The sequence below is a fragment of the Ictidomys tridecemlineatus genome, chromosome 6 (genome assembly GCF_052094955.1).
Source record: "Ictidomys tridecemlineatus isolate mIctTri1 chromosome 6, mIctTri1.hap1, whole genome shotgun sequence".
Taxonomy (NCBI): Eukaryota; Metazoa; Chordata; class Mammalia; order Rodentia; family Sciuridae; genus Ictidomys; species Ictidomys tridecemlineatus.
Window position 1 is genome coordinate 47,261,772 of NC_135482.1, and position 19,998 is coordinate 47,281,769.

General features: G+C 37.4%; 1 long non-coding RNA gene and 1 pseudogene across 1 annotated transcript in view; one reads left to right on the plus strand and one right to left on the minus strand.

Moving 5' to 3' along the window:
- The window catches only part of LOC120888278 (uncharacterized), a 95,404-nt gene that overhangs the window by 7,069 nt on the left and 68,337 nt on the right, over positions 1-19,998 (minus strand). The gene's annotated exons all lie outside the window — the stretch shown is intronic.
- Positions 13,428-14,961, plus strand: LOC101968740 (adenosine kinase-like; annotated as a pseudogene).

Sequence of the window (19,998 nt, forward strand, 5' to 3'; positions counted from 1 at the left end):
AGTTAAAGCAATGCCCGGCCAGGGCCAACACAGATTTCATGTGGAAGGGAATGAACACTAGACGATGTGATTCATTGAGAACCTATTTTTGGAGGTTCTATCCCATCCTATCCCATCCTCACCACATTCACAACAATGTTCCTATTAATAGTAAGTATTTTCTTCTAGCCAGATAATTAATTTAATTTGATTTTTTTATTTGAATTTTTACTCAAAGTATTCAGCATAGTTTTTCCTTGAAATAATTAAAACATATGTACTTTCTTGTAAAAACTCCTATACTCACAATTTTAGATGATTTAGACAACTAGAAGCTTGAAGTTAAGGTATAATTAGGAATCACTGGAAGCACCATCTATGATAAATTAAAATTATATATTCTTAAACCTAAAGACACAAAGCACAGCTTCCCCAAAAATGTTCCATAATCCATTGGTGCTATATAGATTATAAATGCTATTAAGGGGACAAGGAGTTTGGAGAAACTCTAAGTTAAGTAAAATAAAGGAGATTTTTCTAAATATAGAATTCAGTAGAACTCTAATTATGCAGAGTGGTATATAATATATTTTTTGAATTTTATTTGAATATGAAACTTTTCATCTAAAAACATTCCGGAAACTAAATTCTTATCCAACACTTTATGAGAGAATGATTCCTTAAAACATCATAGGCTGTAAAAAAATCACATTACTACCTTTATTCTCCATGCTTTTGCAAAATATTTATGGGTATGAAACATATCCCTGAAGCATGGAAGTTACAATAATTATAGTAATAGCATATTACATTTATTGGATATTCACTATGTGCTATATAATGTGCTAAGAACTTTATGTTTGTTCCATAATGCATTGAAATATTTACACACATTATCTCTAATCCTCTTAATAATTTCCATTGTAGAGATTATCATGATCCCCATTTTGCAGATGAGGAAACTGAATCAAAAAGATGCGCAATTAAGAAGTAAGGCTATGGCTTGAGTCTGGTTTGTTTGGCTCATGTTCTGTAGCTGAACTACAGCTCTCTTCAGCCTTCTCTTTGCATATCAAATCCAGTTTTCAGTTTCTACATTAATGCTTCAGTTTTGTTTGAAATTCTATAATTCTAGAGGAAACTGATATTGATCAAGCACCTACAGTGTGCCAATCCTTATGCTTTTATATGTATTTATTAGGTGATTTAGTTCTTACAGTAGTCATAGAAGTATTGAATATTGTGTAAAAAAATAAACTCTTTCAATACTGAATGTTTTTAAACATAGAATAAGCATCTCATAAACCATTTTAGAACAATTTCTTAAGCACTCACTCAATTCCAAAGTGTAAACTATCAGATTCTTCTAAAGAATTGCTTCATTGAAGTACTCAGAACATTCAAACTGATTTTAGCTTAACCATACCCCTTTTCCAGCCAATTACATGTCTAGTTGGAATCCTGGTGAAAATCATACAGAATAATCTGTTTTGGATTTTTGTCTTTTAAATCCTATGTTCACATGATAATGTATATCTTTCCTAATTATATATATATTTATATATATATATACACATATATATATATATATATATATATAATAAATGGAAATCAATAGTACAACTTGAATTTTTAGCACAGTTCCTTTTCAATACAGAAAAAATACCCATAGAAACATATTTATTTTGGAAGTTATCTCAAGGCGGCAACCTGAGCACACATTTACAACCAGTCTTTCTGAGGTTCCCCTGAAATAGAAAACGTGTTGTAAATATGGAAGTTAAGTTCCATATATGAAGACCATTCTTAAATTTCCTCCTCTGCTCTTGGAGAGCAATCAGCCTAACAATATAACCTAAAGGTTAAAAGAATGAACTATGGAGCAAAAACATGCTCAGTTCAAAGCCTGCTTCTGACAATTACTCGCTATGTCACTTTGGGCAAAATATTTAACCTCTGGGTGTCTCCACTTCTGTGAATATAAAGGGAGATTTAATTGTATCTAACTTCTAGGATTTTTTGAATAGTACATGAATTTATACATGTGCTTAAGACAGGACTTAGTATACCCTCTCTCTCTCTCTCTCTCTCTCTCTCTCTCTCTCTCTCTCTCTCTCTCTCTCTCTCTCTCTCTCTCTCCATGTATATGACAATCTCAAGGTAAAATATTCCTCCAGAATTTGGTGGACTAGTCCCTAACTGCTACTCCTTACCCATTTATCCTAAAGCAATCCTACTGGTGAACTGCTCCCCCTGATGACACAGGACTGCAGCCCACTTAGACTTTTCCCTGAGGGAGAGGAAATGTATCAGGAAACAGATCTCAAACAAAAGAGTAAAGAAAATCCCCCTGAATGCCTTAGGCATTTGTTTTAAATATGAGAGGAAAACCAAGGGTCATTAGTAGAATTTACTAGCATCTTTAAAGAGAAAATTGGTCTAAACACACTGCAGAAACTGATCTCAGAGGAACTGACAATACCTCAGGAGGAGAAGGGAAGTAAAACAAAAACAGAAACAAACCCCCAAAACCTCCAATTAGAATTTTCAGAGAGATTTAAAGCAATATTGTGCCTACTCCCTAATACATACGTCCGTGTGCAAACACACATACACACACACACACACACACACACACACACACACAGAGACACCATTTGAAAAAGAAATTAAGAGCAACGAAAAAGAACTCTTGGAGATTAAAAAAATGATTTCTAAAAATTAAAAAAAAAATAAGAGAACGCTAGAAGTTAAAAAATTCAAGGATGGTTTCTGTGATACAAACCTTAGTGACAAGATGAAAAATTAAAGCAGAGAGAGGAAAAGAAAGGACAGAGCTTTAGAGGGCAAATTCATAAGTATTCTACACACAAGTAATGGGTTCTAGAAAAAAGGAGAAAAACATTGATGGCACATGTATTACCAAGAATTAGATGAGAATATATGTTCCATGGCTAAGGAAAGATTTAATGATTCTCAAAAAATAGTCCCTGAATGCCAAGCAGGAGGAAGGAAGCCTACATTGTTGACATCCTTAGTGAATTTCAGGATAGTAAAGACCAATAGAATATCCTAATATAAAAACCCAGTGAGAATAGTTAGGTTAACACCAAGTAATGAGAACCAGATTGGAATAGGTGATGTGAGATGCCGAAAGACAATCGAGCAAGGCCTTCCAAGTACCATCCATTTACCCTTTGTAACATATGTGGATGCAAGTCTCTGTTTGCTAAACCACACCAGCCCAGACACAAGAAGATCCCAATGGTAATGAAAACTAATTATTTTCCTGATTTGGTGCTCTTCAGGAGAAGAGCTGTCAGAGAGCTGGGTCTGAAAGGCCTTTAGGTCGGGCTTCAAGGAACACACAGCAACTGGGTTCACTGATGACTAAAGACCCCAAAGGAACTGAAACACATTACAGTGGGGGGACCAAAGACTAGGTGCCACCTCCTCAGCCAGTCTTTCTGAGGTTCCCCTGAAATAGAAAACATTCCAGCTCTCTTTCAAATTCCTCCCATATCGTTCAGGATCTTCCCAGTGCAACTTGCAAATTAGTCATCTTAGTCCCCAGAGGAAGCCACACTTCCACCTTTCCTGTGCATGCCTCTTTGGCAAGATCTCTTATTCCTGCTAGAAGGTCTGCCATTGATAACTGTCCGAGTGGGGCAGGATGTCCTAGCTCTTAACCCCACAGGCTGTATAATATGGTGCCTGGACTTAAGTTTTAGTCCCAATTTCTCCCATTTATTATTTCTCCCATTAGAGAAAATAATTGTATTTACCCCACAGTGTTTTTGTGATGATAAAATGTGATAATCCCATTTAAGAATTCAGCTCAGTCCCCAGCACATAGTTAGCATTCAATAAAATTCTGGGTATATAAGCAGAAACACCATGGCCCTGATCCCTGCCACTGTACTCACTCTACGGGCTGCAGCCTGCTCAGGGCACCATCTCTCATCAATGCTGAAACTGCAGTTGCCTCAGGCAACATTTCACTCAAGTGAGAAGTCAGTGTAATTCTCTTGATTTATGACTCCACTTAAGTTCTACTTTAAGTACCCATTCGGAGTGGTGTTAGAAGTTTAGTGAATTTAGAACTGTGCTCCTCCTTCTCAGGCAGCTTGTACATTGCCAGAGCATTACATACCTTCTCTGTGTTGTGTGTGTTGTATGTGTGTGGGGGGGGGGGGAGGCAAGAGGAGGTGGCACCTAGTCTTTGATCCTCCCATTGTAACATGATTCATTCGGTTACTTTGGGGTCTTTAGTCATCAGTGAACCCAGTTGCTGTGTGTTCCTTGAAGCCTGACCTAAGGCCTTTCAGACCTAGCTCTCTGACAGCTTCCTGCAAGCTGAGCCAGGGCTGGGTCTTGCCTGCCCTTCACTATCACTGGTTCCACACTGAGTCCGGGAAAATCACTGTGAAGATAGCCTGGCTTGCCCAGGCATGTCTCCTGGCTCTTGCTTGTTTCTCAAATCTGAATGAATGCAGAAAGCACTCTATTTCCAGATTTTCCAGAATAATCTGGATTTTTCTGTCCACTTTTCTCCTCACCTGGGGATTCTGGCTGAGGGTGAAGAGAAAAATGCTGCCCCCTCTTGGAGCAGTGCACACCAGCATTGTCATTCCTGTGTCCTGGTCCTTCTCCTCCGGGGAGGAGGGCTATCTTGCTTTGGAGGAGGGAAAAGGAGAAGCCCTATTCAGAAATCAGTGCTCTCTTTGCCTGGAGGCCCTTGAGGACCTATGGCTTTTGGCTCCTCTGCTGATATCCCTGAGTGGGGAATGTCCACGACAAGGAAATACAAGGGTACAAAACAATAGTTAGGAAAGTCCAATTGTTAACTGCCAAAATCTGATGAATCTTAGAATAGCACCAGATAACATTTATCAAGAACTAACTAGATGCCATGGCTTTCTTCTGTGTATCTACTATTTAATCATCGGATTAAATAAAATTAAATTTTGCTTTGGGTAGGATTATTTACTTGGTGAATCCTTCTCAATGGTAAGTGACTATTTCCATTAGCATCAGAAAAGGTAGTATTTTATTCCCACTTGCCAGATGAAAACCTGGACTCTTAGACAAGTTACAGTAACTCATCCAAAGTCAGTCAGTATGTCCAGTGGAGAGCTGGAAGTCAAGCCCACAGTGTGGTTCCAGGGCCTTGGCCTCCACTCACCCCTCACCTACCTTTCCTAGACTGTGAACCAAATAGCTGCTGTGGCTTCCATCTCTCTTACTGAAGCACTAGACATGAGACTGCCCATCTGGGTCGATTGGGGGGCAGTCAGAGCAACACACAATCATCCCCCTGCCACCCCACACCCGTCTCCCCTAGGCACACTCGTTGTCCCTGAAGGGAGTGTATCTCCTGTACCTCTCTCTTGCTTTGAGTGGAGTTATCTCACTTAAATGTAAGTGACTCTCTCCCGCCCTCTAGACATCCCTTTCAGAGTAGGCCCTGATGTCTGTTTAGAAAAGCAAAATATCACCTAGTAAGGAATATAAGCCCAGCCAGGTGTGTGGTGGTACATGCCTATAATCCCAGCAGCTCAGGAGAGTGAGGCAGGAGAATGATGAGTTCAACGCCATCCTCAGCGACTGAGTGAGGCTCTAAGCAACTCAATGACACCCTGTCTCTAAATAAAAATATAAAAAGAGCTCGGTGTGTGGCTCAGTGGTTAAGCATCCCTGGATTCAATTCCTAAAACAAACCCATGTAAGAGGATATAAACCCAGATTAAACTACCATTCCACCATTACAGAGGAGAGACTTGGGTGAAGATTTTTATTGTCTCTAAGCCTTAGTTATTTCATTTCTAAAATAGGAATAATACCTATATAATAGGGCTATCCTGTATGTGAACTGCTTAGCAGAGTGCCTGATATGTAGAGGGCACAAAGTGGTCATTTTTTTGGCTTTTTCTTTCATCTAAGTTTGTGATAAGCGTGCTTATCTGTGGTGGCTTAAAGTTATTTAGAATGAGCTGGGCAAGGCTCTCTGCTTGAGGTCTCTTGTCCTTGCATCAGTTTCATTGCTTTTATTATTATAATACAAATTGCATTAAGTGCATGTCAGTCACAGCCATGTACTAAAAGAATCACTCTTAACAAAGGTGCTTGTGTGTGTGTGTGTGTGTGTGTGTGTGTGTGTGTGTTTCTTAACAAACAATAACTACTCTATTTAGGCTTGTATCTATTGGATTATAATCAGAGTTAAGTCAATCTATTTTTCCCTGAAATAACTGAATTTATAATCTTAAATTAATCTGCTTAATAATAGTGTTGATAGCTACCATTTATACACTATTTACTTTGGGTTACTTTGCTAAAGTTGAGTTTATTGTCACGGCCAGTGATTAAAGAGTTCTTGCATTCATCTTACAGAACAGGTTAGCAAGGTGTAGAGACTAAGTATCTTGCTCATGGTCATAAAGCTAGTACCTGGCAAAACTGGACTTGGAGTCCATCTAAATCCAAAGCCTATAATCTCTATCACTAATTTAAAATAAATAGAAATAACAATAGAAAATAATGAAAAACTTAACTCTTTTGCTTTCTAACACATCACATATTTCACCAATCATATGATCTTAAGTCTTTTAATACACAGGCAATGTAAATAAAATAGAACTAGTCTTAATAGACCATTTTCAAGATCTATGAAGAGAAAGTCCCATGAGAATTTTTCTATTATTTAAACATGTACAGTATCCTTTGGAGAAGGACATTTTAAGAAAGTTATTGAAATCTGGTGGGCTGGCTTTATTTAAGTCTTCCATGAATATATTCCCTAGGCTTTTTCTGCGTAGTGATAAGGAATAGTCTCTGGTTGACACCTAAATTTAAAAGTCAGATTTTCTAATTTAAATATTTCATGTTGATTTATTTCATCATTGGTATTTGTTATTGTACCTAGTAGCTGCATTCATTTGGCCAATTTCCTAGGGGCTTTAGTTAGCAAACTTCCTGTGGGGGGGTGCCTTTGCAAATTAAAAAATAACAAATAAAGCAGACTCAACAGATAAATGCATCACTGTACAAAAAATTTTATGGCTTCAACAGAGAATAGAATCCCACACCCACATTTTTGTATAGATCTGATTAACAAGAAATTTTCTTCAAGCAGATGGAGCATGAAAATTGCTGCCCCTTAGAATCAGTTGTCTGAGTTTAATATTTGCATTTAGTTTTCCACTATTATTATTACTATTGCCATTTTAACTTATGCATTCCAGCCATAGCATATGCCTCTAGGTACAAGAGGAAGGAAAAATTCAATTTTAGTGTTTGTCTTATTTGCACTTTACTTGAAGCAATTTGGTTTACCACATGGAGTGAATAAAGCTGTCATTTTTCCCCCCAAAAGAACACAATAACTATAATGGACTATGCATTCATTACCAAGTAGATTAATTTTTTTCTTTTGTTGAAGGGCATAAAAGAGGGGATAATTTAAAATTGAATTGTGCCTTATGAATCACGATGCACATTTTCAACCTAGGCGTCAAACAAGTCCCAGCTTTTCTGCCAGTGTTTTCCAAACCCATAATGTTTTTCAGAGAATATTACTCAGAATTCAATAGAAGCATGTTTTTTGGCACATATGTACTAATTTCCTGAAGGAAAATATAAATTAAAATATAACCTTTGACTTCCAGAAAGAATTCTCTGTGTTGTATTCTTGGATTTCCTTCTTTCTTGGGGGACTTGAATTCTCTCTCTCTCTCTCTCTCTCTCTCTCTCTCTCTCTCTCTCTCTCTCTCTCATTTGTTTTTGTTTTTATTTCCCCCCTTTTACCTCATCTTTCAAAAAATTTCATTTAACATCTAGCCTCTGTTAAATCCTTCCTTATAACATTAGAGACCTCAGCTGTGTTCATACTCAGATTCTGCTTGGCCCTGTCTGAAGTTTCAGAGCTCTAGTTCCTAAAAGCAGTGAGATTTAGAGAGGATGTTCAAGACAGTGGGACAGGGTTAGAGGAGAGGGTCATCTCAGGAAGAATGTGATCATTCACTTCCCATTCAATCCTTTTGGTACTGAGGACTGTGAATAAAAATTTTCAAGAGCTATTTTCATAAAAATATCTTTAGACACTGAAAGCACGAAGAAACATTTTTTTGTAGCCTAGGCAACAGATATTAATAATAATAATTAACTTCCTGAGCCCTTCCTAATCACTAAACTTTCAGCATTAAGTATCTGATTCAATCGTGCCAATGGGCCTAACATACAGTCATTATTTTCTCTATCTTATAGATGAGGAAGCTGAAGTTTAGAGGGCACATGTAACTTACCTGTGGACACACATCTGAAAACAATGGCAGACCCAGGATTCTAATACACATCTCTCTGAATTTATAATCCAGCGGGGTCTTCCATCAAGACACCGGAGTGCCGTGAGCCATAGGGTAGAACTCCAGGCTGAGAGGTCATTCACTTCTGTAGTGCAGGTAGGAAGATAAAGGACATGGACTTGCTCTTAGAATGGGAGTGCATGACTGTAGGACTTTCTCAGAGCCTCTTGTTTGCTTCTTGGCAACCATTAGCTGCTAAGCAAGAAAGAAGGAAAGGGCCTCTTGGTAGATGGTAGCCAAGACATGAGTATAAATGAAATGACTTTTGGTTTGCCCAGAATAATTAGGAAAAGAATCAAAGGCAACTGAATTTCTCATGGAGTCCAGTTTTATAGCCTTTGAAATCTCAGGTTGGTGAGGCCTGGGGAAACAGGTTATGCAAAGAACTCCTCAAATCAGGGTTTGGTTTGTAACAAAAGATGGAAAATGGCTATCTTCTTTCATTTTTTGGTGTCCTCTAATTTTATTTTGGAATTTCTGCGAGTATGAAAACAATTCTGGATGGCTCTGTTTTCTTCCCCCAGAGCTTGCTTTTTGGAACAGGACACACTTTGGCCTCTTTGGTCTCACTAGCCTCATTTATTCTTCAAACACAATTGCCAAGTACAGAACCTCTACCAAATGTGCTTGCCATCAATCATATTTGGATATCTACTCTGTACAAAAGACACTGAGCAAGGTGCAGGCCATTCCAACATGACTGAGCCATGCTCCCCTGCTCTTAATGAGTTTCATTCAATAGCCACACACAAGACAAAATGAGACAGAGCTAAATAGAGGCAAAGTAAGTAAATGTTTGGGTGCTTTTGGCATCAAGCACCCTGCATGTATGGGCGCTTTGCATACCTTCTCTGTCAATCCTATGTGAGTAGATTTTTGTCTGGGGAAGGTGCGCTTCACACTATTCTTCCTGGTCTTTCCACTCGGTTCCTTCAATAATTTAATCTTTCTTGGGCTCTCTCTACAGCCACTTTCTTTCTCCCTTTCCAAATAAATCCCTTCTCAAACACCCACTGAAATTACTGAAGCTTCTTCTCAGAACCACCTTCAAATCAAGCTACTAACAACATGTTCTTGCCAACTATTACTCTTAGGGCCATCTGTCTTCTTGTCTGCTCAGAAGAGTCCAAAAGTATTTCTAGATCTTTAACAGTCTTTCTGCCACATGGGAAAAATGCATTTAAACTCATTAATAAGACCACAGACTAAGGGCAAAGCACTACGATCGACTTTTATGTACCCAATTACCACTTTAGATGTCAACTGTGCACCAGGGGGTTCTTAATGAGTTATGTAAGAGTGTCTTTGGTGTGGCTTTTTCTCTCCTTTATAGCCTACTGTCTCTCCTGCTCTGATAGAATTGGAAACTATGAAATGCAGAAGAGAATAGCAGCAATAAGGAAGAAGCTTCTTAATCGTGGGGACTTGTCGGTGTTGTTCACACTCCAGTGAACTACCTAACAAAGGTGGTTCTAAATAAAACAGAACAAGGAGAGAGACATGGACACAGACACACAGACACCAAGAGACTGAACTAGACATTGGACAGCCTGTAATAGGTGATCCCTGAGATGCCTTCTCACTGAGATTTTAGGGCCAAGTAAGAATAAAGAGAACTTAAATTTGAAAATTTACATTAAACTCATCCAGTTATACATTGTTTCCAGAGCCATCCTCTCTGTATATACAAATTGCTAAATAGTGTTAAGGCCAATACTAAGATCAAGTAAGGGAGAATAGAATCAATGCAATGGAAAGAATTTCAAAAGGCCATTTATTTTATCCCCAGTTGGCAACTAAATCATTCCATAAAAGGATGGAGGGTGATATAATGGAAAGACCCATAGTCTTTGGAGTCAAACAGAGCTGGGTTTGAATTCCCATTTTGTCCCTCAATAACTGTATGACCTCGGACAATTTAGCTTCTTTAAGTCTTTGTTTCCTGTTTTCAAACATATGAAACCATAATAAAGTTTCTGTGCTCTTCATAGACTGCCACACAGAAGGACCTCGGAAAAATGTCAGTTCTGTTTATCCTCAGAAAGCTGTGTGGATACAATTAAATATTTTTAAAAGATCTGGCTTACTTTCCTTTAAATATCAACACATTTCAAATTCTTAGACTTATAAGTTTACAGATTTCATAACGCTGCTGAAATGAAACATCTTTTACTTTATTTTTCTAATGTTTTACTTACTATTGATTGGAATATCAGTTGAATAACTTCACTACTGCTAAATACCCCTTTGTTCAATAGTCTTTCATAAATGTCAAGATCTCTATCACATCCTGGTGTGCCTATTAGAAAACCCAGCCCTCACTTGGCCTGTTTGTCAGAGGTTTTATAATGAAAAGAGTTCCTTTGAATTCTTAGTGTATAACTAGTTCTTCACCTGCTTGAACACAGGGCCTGTTTTCCTTCTGGCAAAATGAAACCTAAAACATTAATAGGAATTCTAAATATGGAAGATATATATCAAAGCTAGAGGAAAACAGAGCGTATATTATCTCCTTCTACTAAATGAAAGTTAAATTCTTTCCAAAGACTTTTAAGTTTAAATAGTTGCTATGTAGCCAATTGACTTGCAAGGTAACTATAGACAGAGAAATCTTTGCCCCTAATGGGAAGTGTCTCAAAACAAAGGCTTCTAAGGAGAAACTCCTCCGGGCCAGGAACTGAGTTTTAATCTGTGATCCTCAGGGGCCAAGATTGGGTCTGGCAACCAAGACTAGCCAGAAATCTCTGTCAAGCAGAGTTGAAATAACAATTGTCCATAAAATCGATAAGATTCTCCAGAACTACTTTTAAATAAAAAAGCAGATAATAAAATATTTAAACCTAATAATATAAACATTATAATTATTATTTTGAAAGTGGTCCTACTATTTCTTTAAGAAGAATCTTTTCCTTTTAAAGCAAAAAGTCTCATCTTTTTAAAGCGATTGAAAAATTATTTTAAGGTTCATCATTTCTGAGTCAGAAACTACTATTTCTTTCCTGGCTCTGATAAAAACAAAACAGAACAAAACAACAACAACAACAACAAAACACACCTCAATGGGAATATTTACTTTTAAAAGTTGTTTTTTATTTATGTATGTGGAATACACTCATTCCCATGTGCTTCTCCCTTCAATAGTGAGGGCCAATCTACAATATTGACTGCACTCTTGTCATTTTCTTTGATGGCTGACATTTATTTATATGTACAAGGTAGCAAGGCACATAATTTGCAAGTATATGAAGGAAGCATAAAGCATAAAATAATCCAAATGTATCAAAATTCTTTGCATTGCAACTTGGTATAAATGATAAACTCCTTATGGAATTGTGCTGTAGCATGAGCTAATGAATATGTCACTCAGTGTACATCGGCCATACAAAAAACAGTAGCTACCAGATTAATGTTATGAGGGTTTATAAGAGCAATATTAGTTAAGAAACACTGCCCGACAATCAGGCACCCTTGGGTTCAAATCCCAACTGAGTCACTTTACAGCTATGTAACTCAGGGCGATTTTTTGTTTTATTTTTTATGGTGCTGGGGATTGAGCCCAGGGCCTCATGTATGCTAAACATTCTGTCATTGAGCTACACCTCTGCCTAGGCAAGTTTTTAAATCAATGTCTAAGATTCTCCATTTGTATAATCTGGACACTTTAGCATCTACCTCAACTTTTTTTGAGAGGATTAAATGAGACTATCCATGTAGTGAATTTAGTGCAACATATGTTGCTTGGCATATGTCTGTTATCATCATTAGTTATTAATTATATACTCATCATTTATTATCAGTAAATGCCTATTATCATCATCATCATTAGTAATAACTATTAATTAATTTTGTTGGTACTTTTCTCTAGAGGAAAATGCCAAACAACTTAAATATCAAAAATTTAAAAAGTACCCAGTAAAACACTACTTAACCTTCTACCTCTGAATACTTTGGCTATCTCATTCTTATGCCTTAACAATGTATTTATTAATTCAATGTGAGATTCAAATGAACCTCAACTTTTGAACTGGGAGAAATTATTGATTTAGGATAGTATTTAAAATTATAATAGAGGTAGAAATGTGAATATTTGAGGTTATTGGGGGCTTTCTCAAAATATAAATCTTTCTTTTCCCTACGACTTTCATGGATTCTATGGAAGTTTGAAGAAGCAAGAATAAGAATTTGAAAAATATCTACATTTTTTGATTATGATATGCTCTCTCTTCCATTTTGAGAATCATTTATTTATAAAATTGATAATTAAAATGTGGAGGATTCTTAGCAAAGTATAAAAGGTTTTAAAATTGTTTATAAAGTTAAACAAAAACAAAAATAGAGAGTTTCAAAGGACATTTATTTCCCTTTTGTTTTGAAGATGAAGATATTGCCCAGCAATTGCCTGTGGGTAGATGGGGGCTGGGCTAGGATTCATTCTTTTTCTACTATACCACTCTGTTACAACTCTACAAGAAATAAAATCATGGGATATCCTAACCAAGCCTGAGTTGATATCAGCTACAGAAATTGGAATATTTTGCTGTAATTCACTAGTGTGTCTTTCAGTCCATGAAAAGTCCATTATGTTCTACTTGAACGAGGTTCATCTTTGGAACACAACATCAATAACTATTTATGGATTTGGTTAAACAAAAGTGTTAAAATTAGCTTAATTAATTATATAATTAATAGTGTATCCCTTAGCCCCATGAAAACTTCGTTCCCTGAGACTATAATTCATGTATGGGACCAGTGATGGAACTTGGCTCCACAGCCCTCGAATGCTCTTGAGTTTTCCCATCATGTATTTCATCCTTGGAGCTTCAGACATTCTATAAAATAATTTGCATCCATCTTCTCAGATTGAGAACTTATTATTATAGGACGTAAATGATATTTTTTAGGGTTCCAGACTCCACTTTCTCCTAGGGTTGTGAAAAGCTACTTTTAAACTACAGTTGTTCCATTTGCAGAAAGGTGTCCCCTGAGAAAAAGATGCCTGCAACAGCCTCAGAATGGGCATCCCCTCATGTTTAGATATAACCCCCTAAATGTACCAGTCTCTTCCAGAAGTTATGGGAATAGTTCATGGAATCTTTGGAGAGTGTGAGGCTCTGTGTGGCCAGGCATGAAGCAGACAACATCCTCAGCCAGGGCTACACTAGGATCACAGATGTGAAAGTGGCAGGTGATGGACCTCCATTTAACAATTGGAAGTGAATGCAGTTTGATTAGCCAAAACAAATGTCTACTACTCCAGGGAAGGTCAATGAGCCAAGGGATGACAGAATAAAAAAACCAAGACCCTTTAGTTAGGAAAGATGGAGGCTGAGAAACTACCCAAGGAAATCTTTAAAATTGTAAACATTTTATATAAGTGAACATCAAATTCTCAATCTGTGAGAATACCACACTCAAAACTTTGAAAGCTATTTTAGTAATGATACTTGCTACTTCTCACAAAAGGCAGTATCTTTGTATGATTCTCTACCACCAAAAGAATGTATTTCTGAAAATTATACTTAATTCTAAAGATTTGAGGGAGGAGCTGACACCCAAAAACTGAAGGTAGAGGCACCTTAAGAACTAAAACAAAGTATTCTCTTTTGATCATTTGACATCTCTGCTAAAGATTTTGTTTTGTTTTTTATATTTTTATTCATTTATTTTTATATGGTGCTGAGGATTGAACCTAGGACCTCATGTGTAAGAGGAAAGCACTCTACCACTGAGCTACAACCCCAGCCCTAAAGATTTTCTTGATAGGTAGTTTCTGAAACCAAATGACCAAATACTGGCTGAAGGAAGCACAAGAAAGTGTTTGATTAACATATTAAAAAATTCAAAGCTGAATATCATGACAGTGGCTCTATCTAAAATTCAACTAAAGTGGCTCAGTGGGTGATTGAGCAGTCACGCACGGTAGCAATGGTTTTTGGATGCATTGGGATAGATATATCTGGGGAATCCTGAAGAGAAAAGCTGCTAGAGCCCATATGGATACTCATTGCCATGAGCAGGATGAGAAGCCTATAGGAAGTTGTGCTGCATGCATCACTGAAGGCAAGAGGTCCTGTACAGTTAATCATCTTGCTGCCATTTGTTATTAAAAGGAAAAACATCTGGATCTGGAAAATAACTGGATGTTGATAGAACAAACCAAGAGGTGTTTTTTTTTTCATTCAATATGAAAACTGACCAAGCTTCTGAAAACACCAGGATTTTCACTTTGAATCCGTCTGCATCCTTTATTAGCCAGTTCTATGAAGAATCATTGATGAAAATCATGCTTTATGTTGACATACTGTTTGGAAATGAAACACAAGGTGCCACTTTGGCTAGAGGGCAAGGCTTTGGGACAAAAGACATTAACGAGAGCTAGAAAGATATAAACTCTGTGAAATATGACCTCAGAGAGGCAGTGAATCATGATTTTTATCCAAGGGAGAGATGATAGTATTGTTAATGGCGACAGAAAGTGAAGTTGCTGCATTCGCTATCTTGAATCAAGACTGGAAAGAAATGATTGACACCTATCGGGCTGGAGATGCATCTACTGGAAGTTTTGTCTTTGTGGGTCTCAGACAAACCTCTGACTGAATGCATCTATAAAGGCCACTAAGCAGCAAGCATTGTAACTAAGTGGCCAGGTAGCATCTTTCCTAAGAAGCCAGATTTCCACTGAGGGTAAAGCAGAAAACCCAAGCTCAGGAGTACAGATACTGCCCTGATTGCTTTCTGAAAACTCTTATGAAAAAGAAAATTATCTGCCATCTTTCTCTATTATAATACTGTTTGTTCTTAATTTAAATGGTACAGGAATGCTTGGTAACTCTTTAGCTTCTCTACAACTTAAAATATGATGCTTATTTCCATAGTTTTTTGTGCTTCTTGAATGTCAATGAAACAGCAATATAACATTCCCATAAAAATTTTTATTTATTTCATCTTCAATTACTTTGTAAATTCATGTGTGTTTAGTAAACGGATTGGTTTTTCTACATTTCTCCTTTGAATGTAGATGCATCTTAATAAAAAGATTTTTGTAGAAGAAATTAATCCTAACACATGTATCTTTTTGTAGAAAAATATTTAATTTAGGGGTGTATGTGTTCATCTACACATGCATAAATGTACCACCTGCATACATAATAAGTGGTCAGATTAGTCCAGAAATATTTATCTTGACAAGTTATTCCCAATCATCTCTTCAATGTACATTCAGACATAGAACAAACTTATAATGGCCAAATTTAAATTTATGTTAAATCATAGCCTTCTTCTTACTTGTGGTACTCTATAATGTGACACAGATAAAAACTCTAGGGAAAAAAAAATGGTTCAGGGGAAAAGCCTAAATTAGCACTAAAGAGATGAGACAAAACACCAAAATGTGTGTTTGACTCCATAAATCTAGCTCCACCCAACAAGCATGATGGAGATGTTCTACATGCAGTTTTAAATCCATTTAAGAGTTTATCAATTAAGCAGAGCAGAGACATGCAACCAGACTGTGTAGGAAAAACAGTGTTTCCTGTAACCTCCTGAGTAAAGAGTGGGAAAATCAGGTTTTAAAATTCAAAGTTTGCTTGAGATTAAAAAACAAACCAAATAAATAACTGTGTATCAGAGCTAAATATTTGTGCTTAATTTTTTATTAGATTTTAAAATTCATAATGAATACTAATAATATGTTATTAAATTATATCACCATATATAACATAGAAAACGAATATTGTCTATCAATACTGTGTACAACATGACTGTTGATAATTGAATACTTGATAGGAGGGGCACTTTTACTTTTTTTTCACCTTGCTTTCCTGAAATAAAGTTTCTGATTCATTCACTGTGGCTTGTTTCATCCAAAAAAAAAGGTAGAAGTCCTTGAGGGTGTCAATGTGTCCTCTGAGCGGACTTCCATTCCATTTTCTTTTTTTCCTGGGGTATTATTTTGCTTTCCTGGTAATTGAGCCACTAAGGAATAATGAAAAGAATGATCTATTTCAACGTTTTGTGGCTCTTTGTGGGCATGGAGGGACAAAGTTGAAACAAAAGGTCACAGTGAGATTTGATTCTTCTGTAACAGACAGGAATAGAAGCACACCTTAGGGAAGAAAACTTTTCTTTGTAAGTTACTCATAAGAACAGAACTTTTCTTTGTAAGTTATGCATAAAGCAGAGATAATGTGAATTTATGGCAAATAAATGCTTTCAGAGGTATCAAGCATAATTCTAAACTATGCCAATGTATGTTCATTTCTAGAAGTTTGGGATCTCTGAAACCATTTTTGAAAAATGGAGTTGGGGTCAGAATGGGGGTACCTGCTTAATTTAAATCTTACCTATTTCCATTGATGTAACATGAGTAAATCCACTGACACATTTGCTCATTCATTGAACAGCTATTTATTGTGTTCATTCTGTGTGTCAGAAATACAATGCTGGACAGAGAAAATCTTTGCCCAATGGGAAATCTAGTAGGAAATTAGAAATTAAATTAAAATATTAGATTATCAATGTAATAAGTAACAAAAGATAAGCAAGGTTGTGACTGGAGTGTCCAACTGGAATACCAAGCTGTTCTAGGGTAAGAGGAGTGGCTCTGGGAGGCGTCATGAAGGAAGGGTTAAATGGATCAGTGGAGGTGTGAGGGGACAGGATTCCTAGCAAGAAGGGAAAGGATAATATTTTGAGCAGAGGGCATTCCATCTCTGAAGGTTCTAGGAGGAAGGGGTGAGGATTGGGATGGGAAAGAGAAGCAGAGACAGAGTCCTGGAGTCTTGAAGGCAAAAGGAGCTGAAGCTTTATAAACCAGGAATGATATACATTCATGGGAGAGCTTTTGAAAAGCATATGCTCTGTGTGTGTGTGTGTGTGTGTGTGTGTGTGTTTGTGTATGTGTGCACGTGTGCACACTCGTGCCTTTTCCACAGTTTGAGGAATCAACTGGAAGTGTATTAACATAGAAGCAGAAGGGCTCTTTGGGTGTTTACTGCTGCAGTCTAGAAAGCAGGTAGGGGTGACTGCTTATCGGTAGTGACAAAGTTGATAGAAGAATATGAAAGATTTGGGGGGGCATAATCAAGAATACAATGGATAATTATCAAGAATACAAGCAACAATAAATGTTGGTGAGAATGTGGGGGGGAAAGGTACACTCATACATTGCTGGTGGCACTTCAAATTGGTGCAACCACTAAGGAAAGCAGTATGGAGATTCCTCAGAAAACTTGGAATGGAACCACCATTTGATCCAGCTATCCCACTCCTTCCTAGGTTTATACCCAAAGGACTTAAAATCAGCATACTACAGTGACACAGCCACATCAATGTTTATAGCAGCTCAATTCACAATAGCTAAACTATGGAACCAACTTAGGTGCCCTTCAACAGATGAACAGTTAAAAAAATGTGGTACATAGATACAATGGAATATTACAGCTTTAAAGAATGAAATTATGGAATTTGACGGTAAATAGATTGAGGTGTAGAATATTATGGTAAGCAAAATAAGCCAATCCCAAAGAACCAAAAGCCAAATGTTTTATCTGATATGTGGATGCTAATTCATAAGAAGAGGGAGGGAGGCTAGGGAAGAATAGAGGTACTTTGAATCAGACAAAGGGTAGTGAAGGGAGGGGAGAGGTCATGGAGATGGAAGGATAATAGAATGAATTGGACATTATGACCCTATGTGCACATATGATTGATTATATGACTGGTATAATTCTACATAATGTATAACCAGAAGCGTGAGAAGTTCTACTCCATTTATGTCTGATGTGTCAAAATGTATTCTACTGTCACGGATAACTATTCAGAACAAAATTTTTTAAAAGAATACAATCCCTAAAGTGAGTAAGATACAGTGAGGTGAAAAATGTTCCTGTGTTCCTAGACTGAGTCGGGGAAGAGGGATTCCTGAGGTGAGAAACATTGAAAGCAAAGAATGTTTCAGGTGAAAGACTGAATTTAGTTCTGGAAAGGTTTGTGTTATATGCAAGTGGAGATAAGGAGTGGACAGTTACTTGGTTCTGGAATCCAGAGGAAAATCTAAACTAGATACATTTGCAAGTTTATCAATAAACACTTTTACTAAGTGACCATCTAAGCTTTTTGTAAATACTGAATTATTTAACATTCCTAACTATCCTGTGAGGCAAGTACAATGTTGAATTTATTTAACCCATAAGTAAACTGAAGCCCAGAGTTAGTCAAATCTCCCAATAAGGATTCAAACCCAGGCAGTCTGACGCTGGGCACTACACTGCTAACCACTAGCTGTTGGACTGTATGCTGAAACTGAATGGATGTGGATGGGTTTGCCCAAGGAGAGATGGTAGAACAACAGGAGAGAATGGACCCCTTTTTAAAGGTCAGTAGAACTTAGTGAACTGGAGGTGGGGAATATCTCATTCACAAATCCATAAGACCCACTTGCCCCAACCTGTTTTTCCAGCAAGATCTCACACTTTTAAGTCAGCAGAGCCCAAGGAGGAGTCAGATGATCACTCATCTCCATTAGTGGACACCTCTAGTCCCCAATATGGCCTCAGAGATTTATCCTGTTTGAAAAAAACCAGGACAGATCTACCATACCACTTTCCAGGCTCTGAATAATTGGTGCTCTTCCAAGGCTAACTCTTTTGCCAATAACTTGACTCGTATTATTTTTAGTGAAATATCGTGTAACAAGCTGTTCCTAAAATATTTCCAACCTGGAGTACTGGCAAGAAAAAGATCAAAAAAAAAAAAAAAAAGCTGGAGGTGGAGAGTAACAGTGGAAAAAGAAAGGGATTAATGGAAGAGGGAAGAAAAAAAATCAAAAGCAAAAATTGTTGAGGAAAGAAGCTGATCTTCTAGGTAAGAAGGCCAAAAAGACATCGACATTTCACAGTCAATCTTAAGGAACTTCCGCCCACTCCTGCCCACATCTTTATTAAATAAGCAATTACCCAGTTCATTTTCAGTGATGTTCTTTGGTTTCCATTGAAATATTGTGGTTTACATATGAGAGGTCCCCCAAAACCTCATGTGTGAAATAAGGCAAGAATTGTTCAGAGGTGGAATGGTTACATTGTGAGGGTTATAACCTAATCAATAGATTAATCCATTAATATGGATTCACTGGGTGGTGCTGTAGTCAGGTGGTTGGTGCTATAGTCAGAGTGGTTGCAAGAGGTGGGTCACTGAGGGTGTGCCTTTGGGATTTATATTTTGTCCCTGGTAAGCAGAACTCTCTCTCTCTCTCTCTCTCTCTCTGCTTTCTTGTTGCCAAGTTCTGAACTGCTTTCCTTTGCCATACCCTCTGCCGTGATGTTCTGCCTCACCTTGGGCCCTCAGCAATGGACTCAGCCATTTATGTATCGAGATCTCCGAAACCATGGGTGAAAATAAACGTTTCCTTCTCTACTTTGTTCTTGTCAGGTCTTTCCGTCACAGTGACACAAAACTGACTAAGACACATGCATCATGCATCGTGGAATTTCACCCCTGACCTCAGAGAGCAGTATGGGATGGTGGTTAGGAGCACAGGCTCTTGAGCCAGCCTCACATGGGTGAGTCTAGATTCTGTCATTTGCTAATTGTGTGATTTCAGGAAGTAACTTACCTGGTGCCTCAGATTCTTCCTCTGTAAAATAGGGGTGATGGAAAA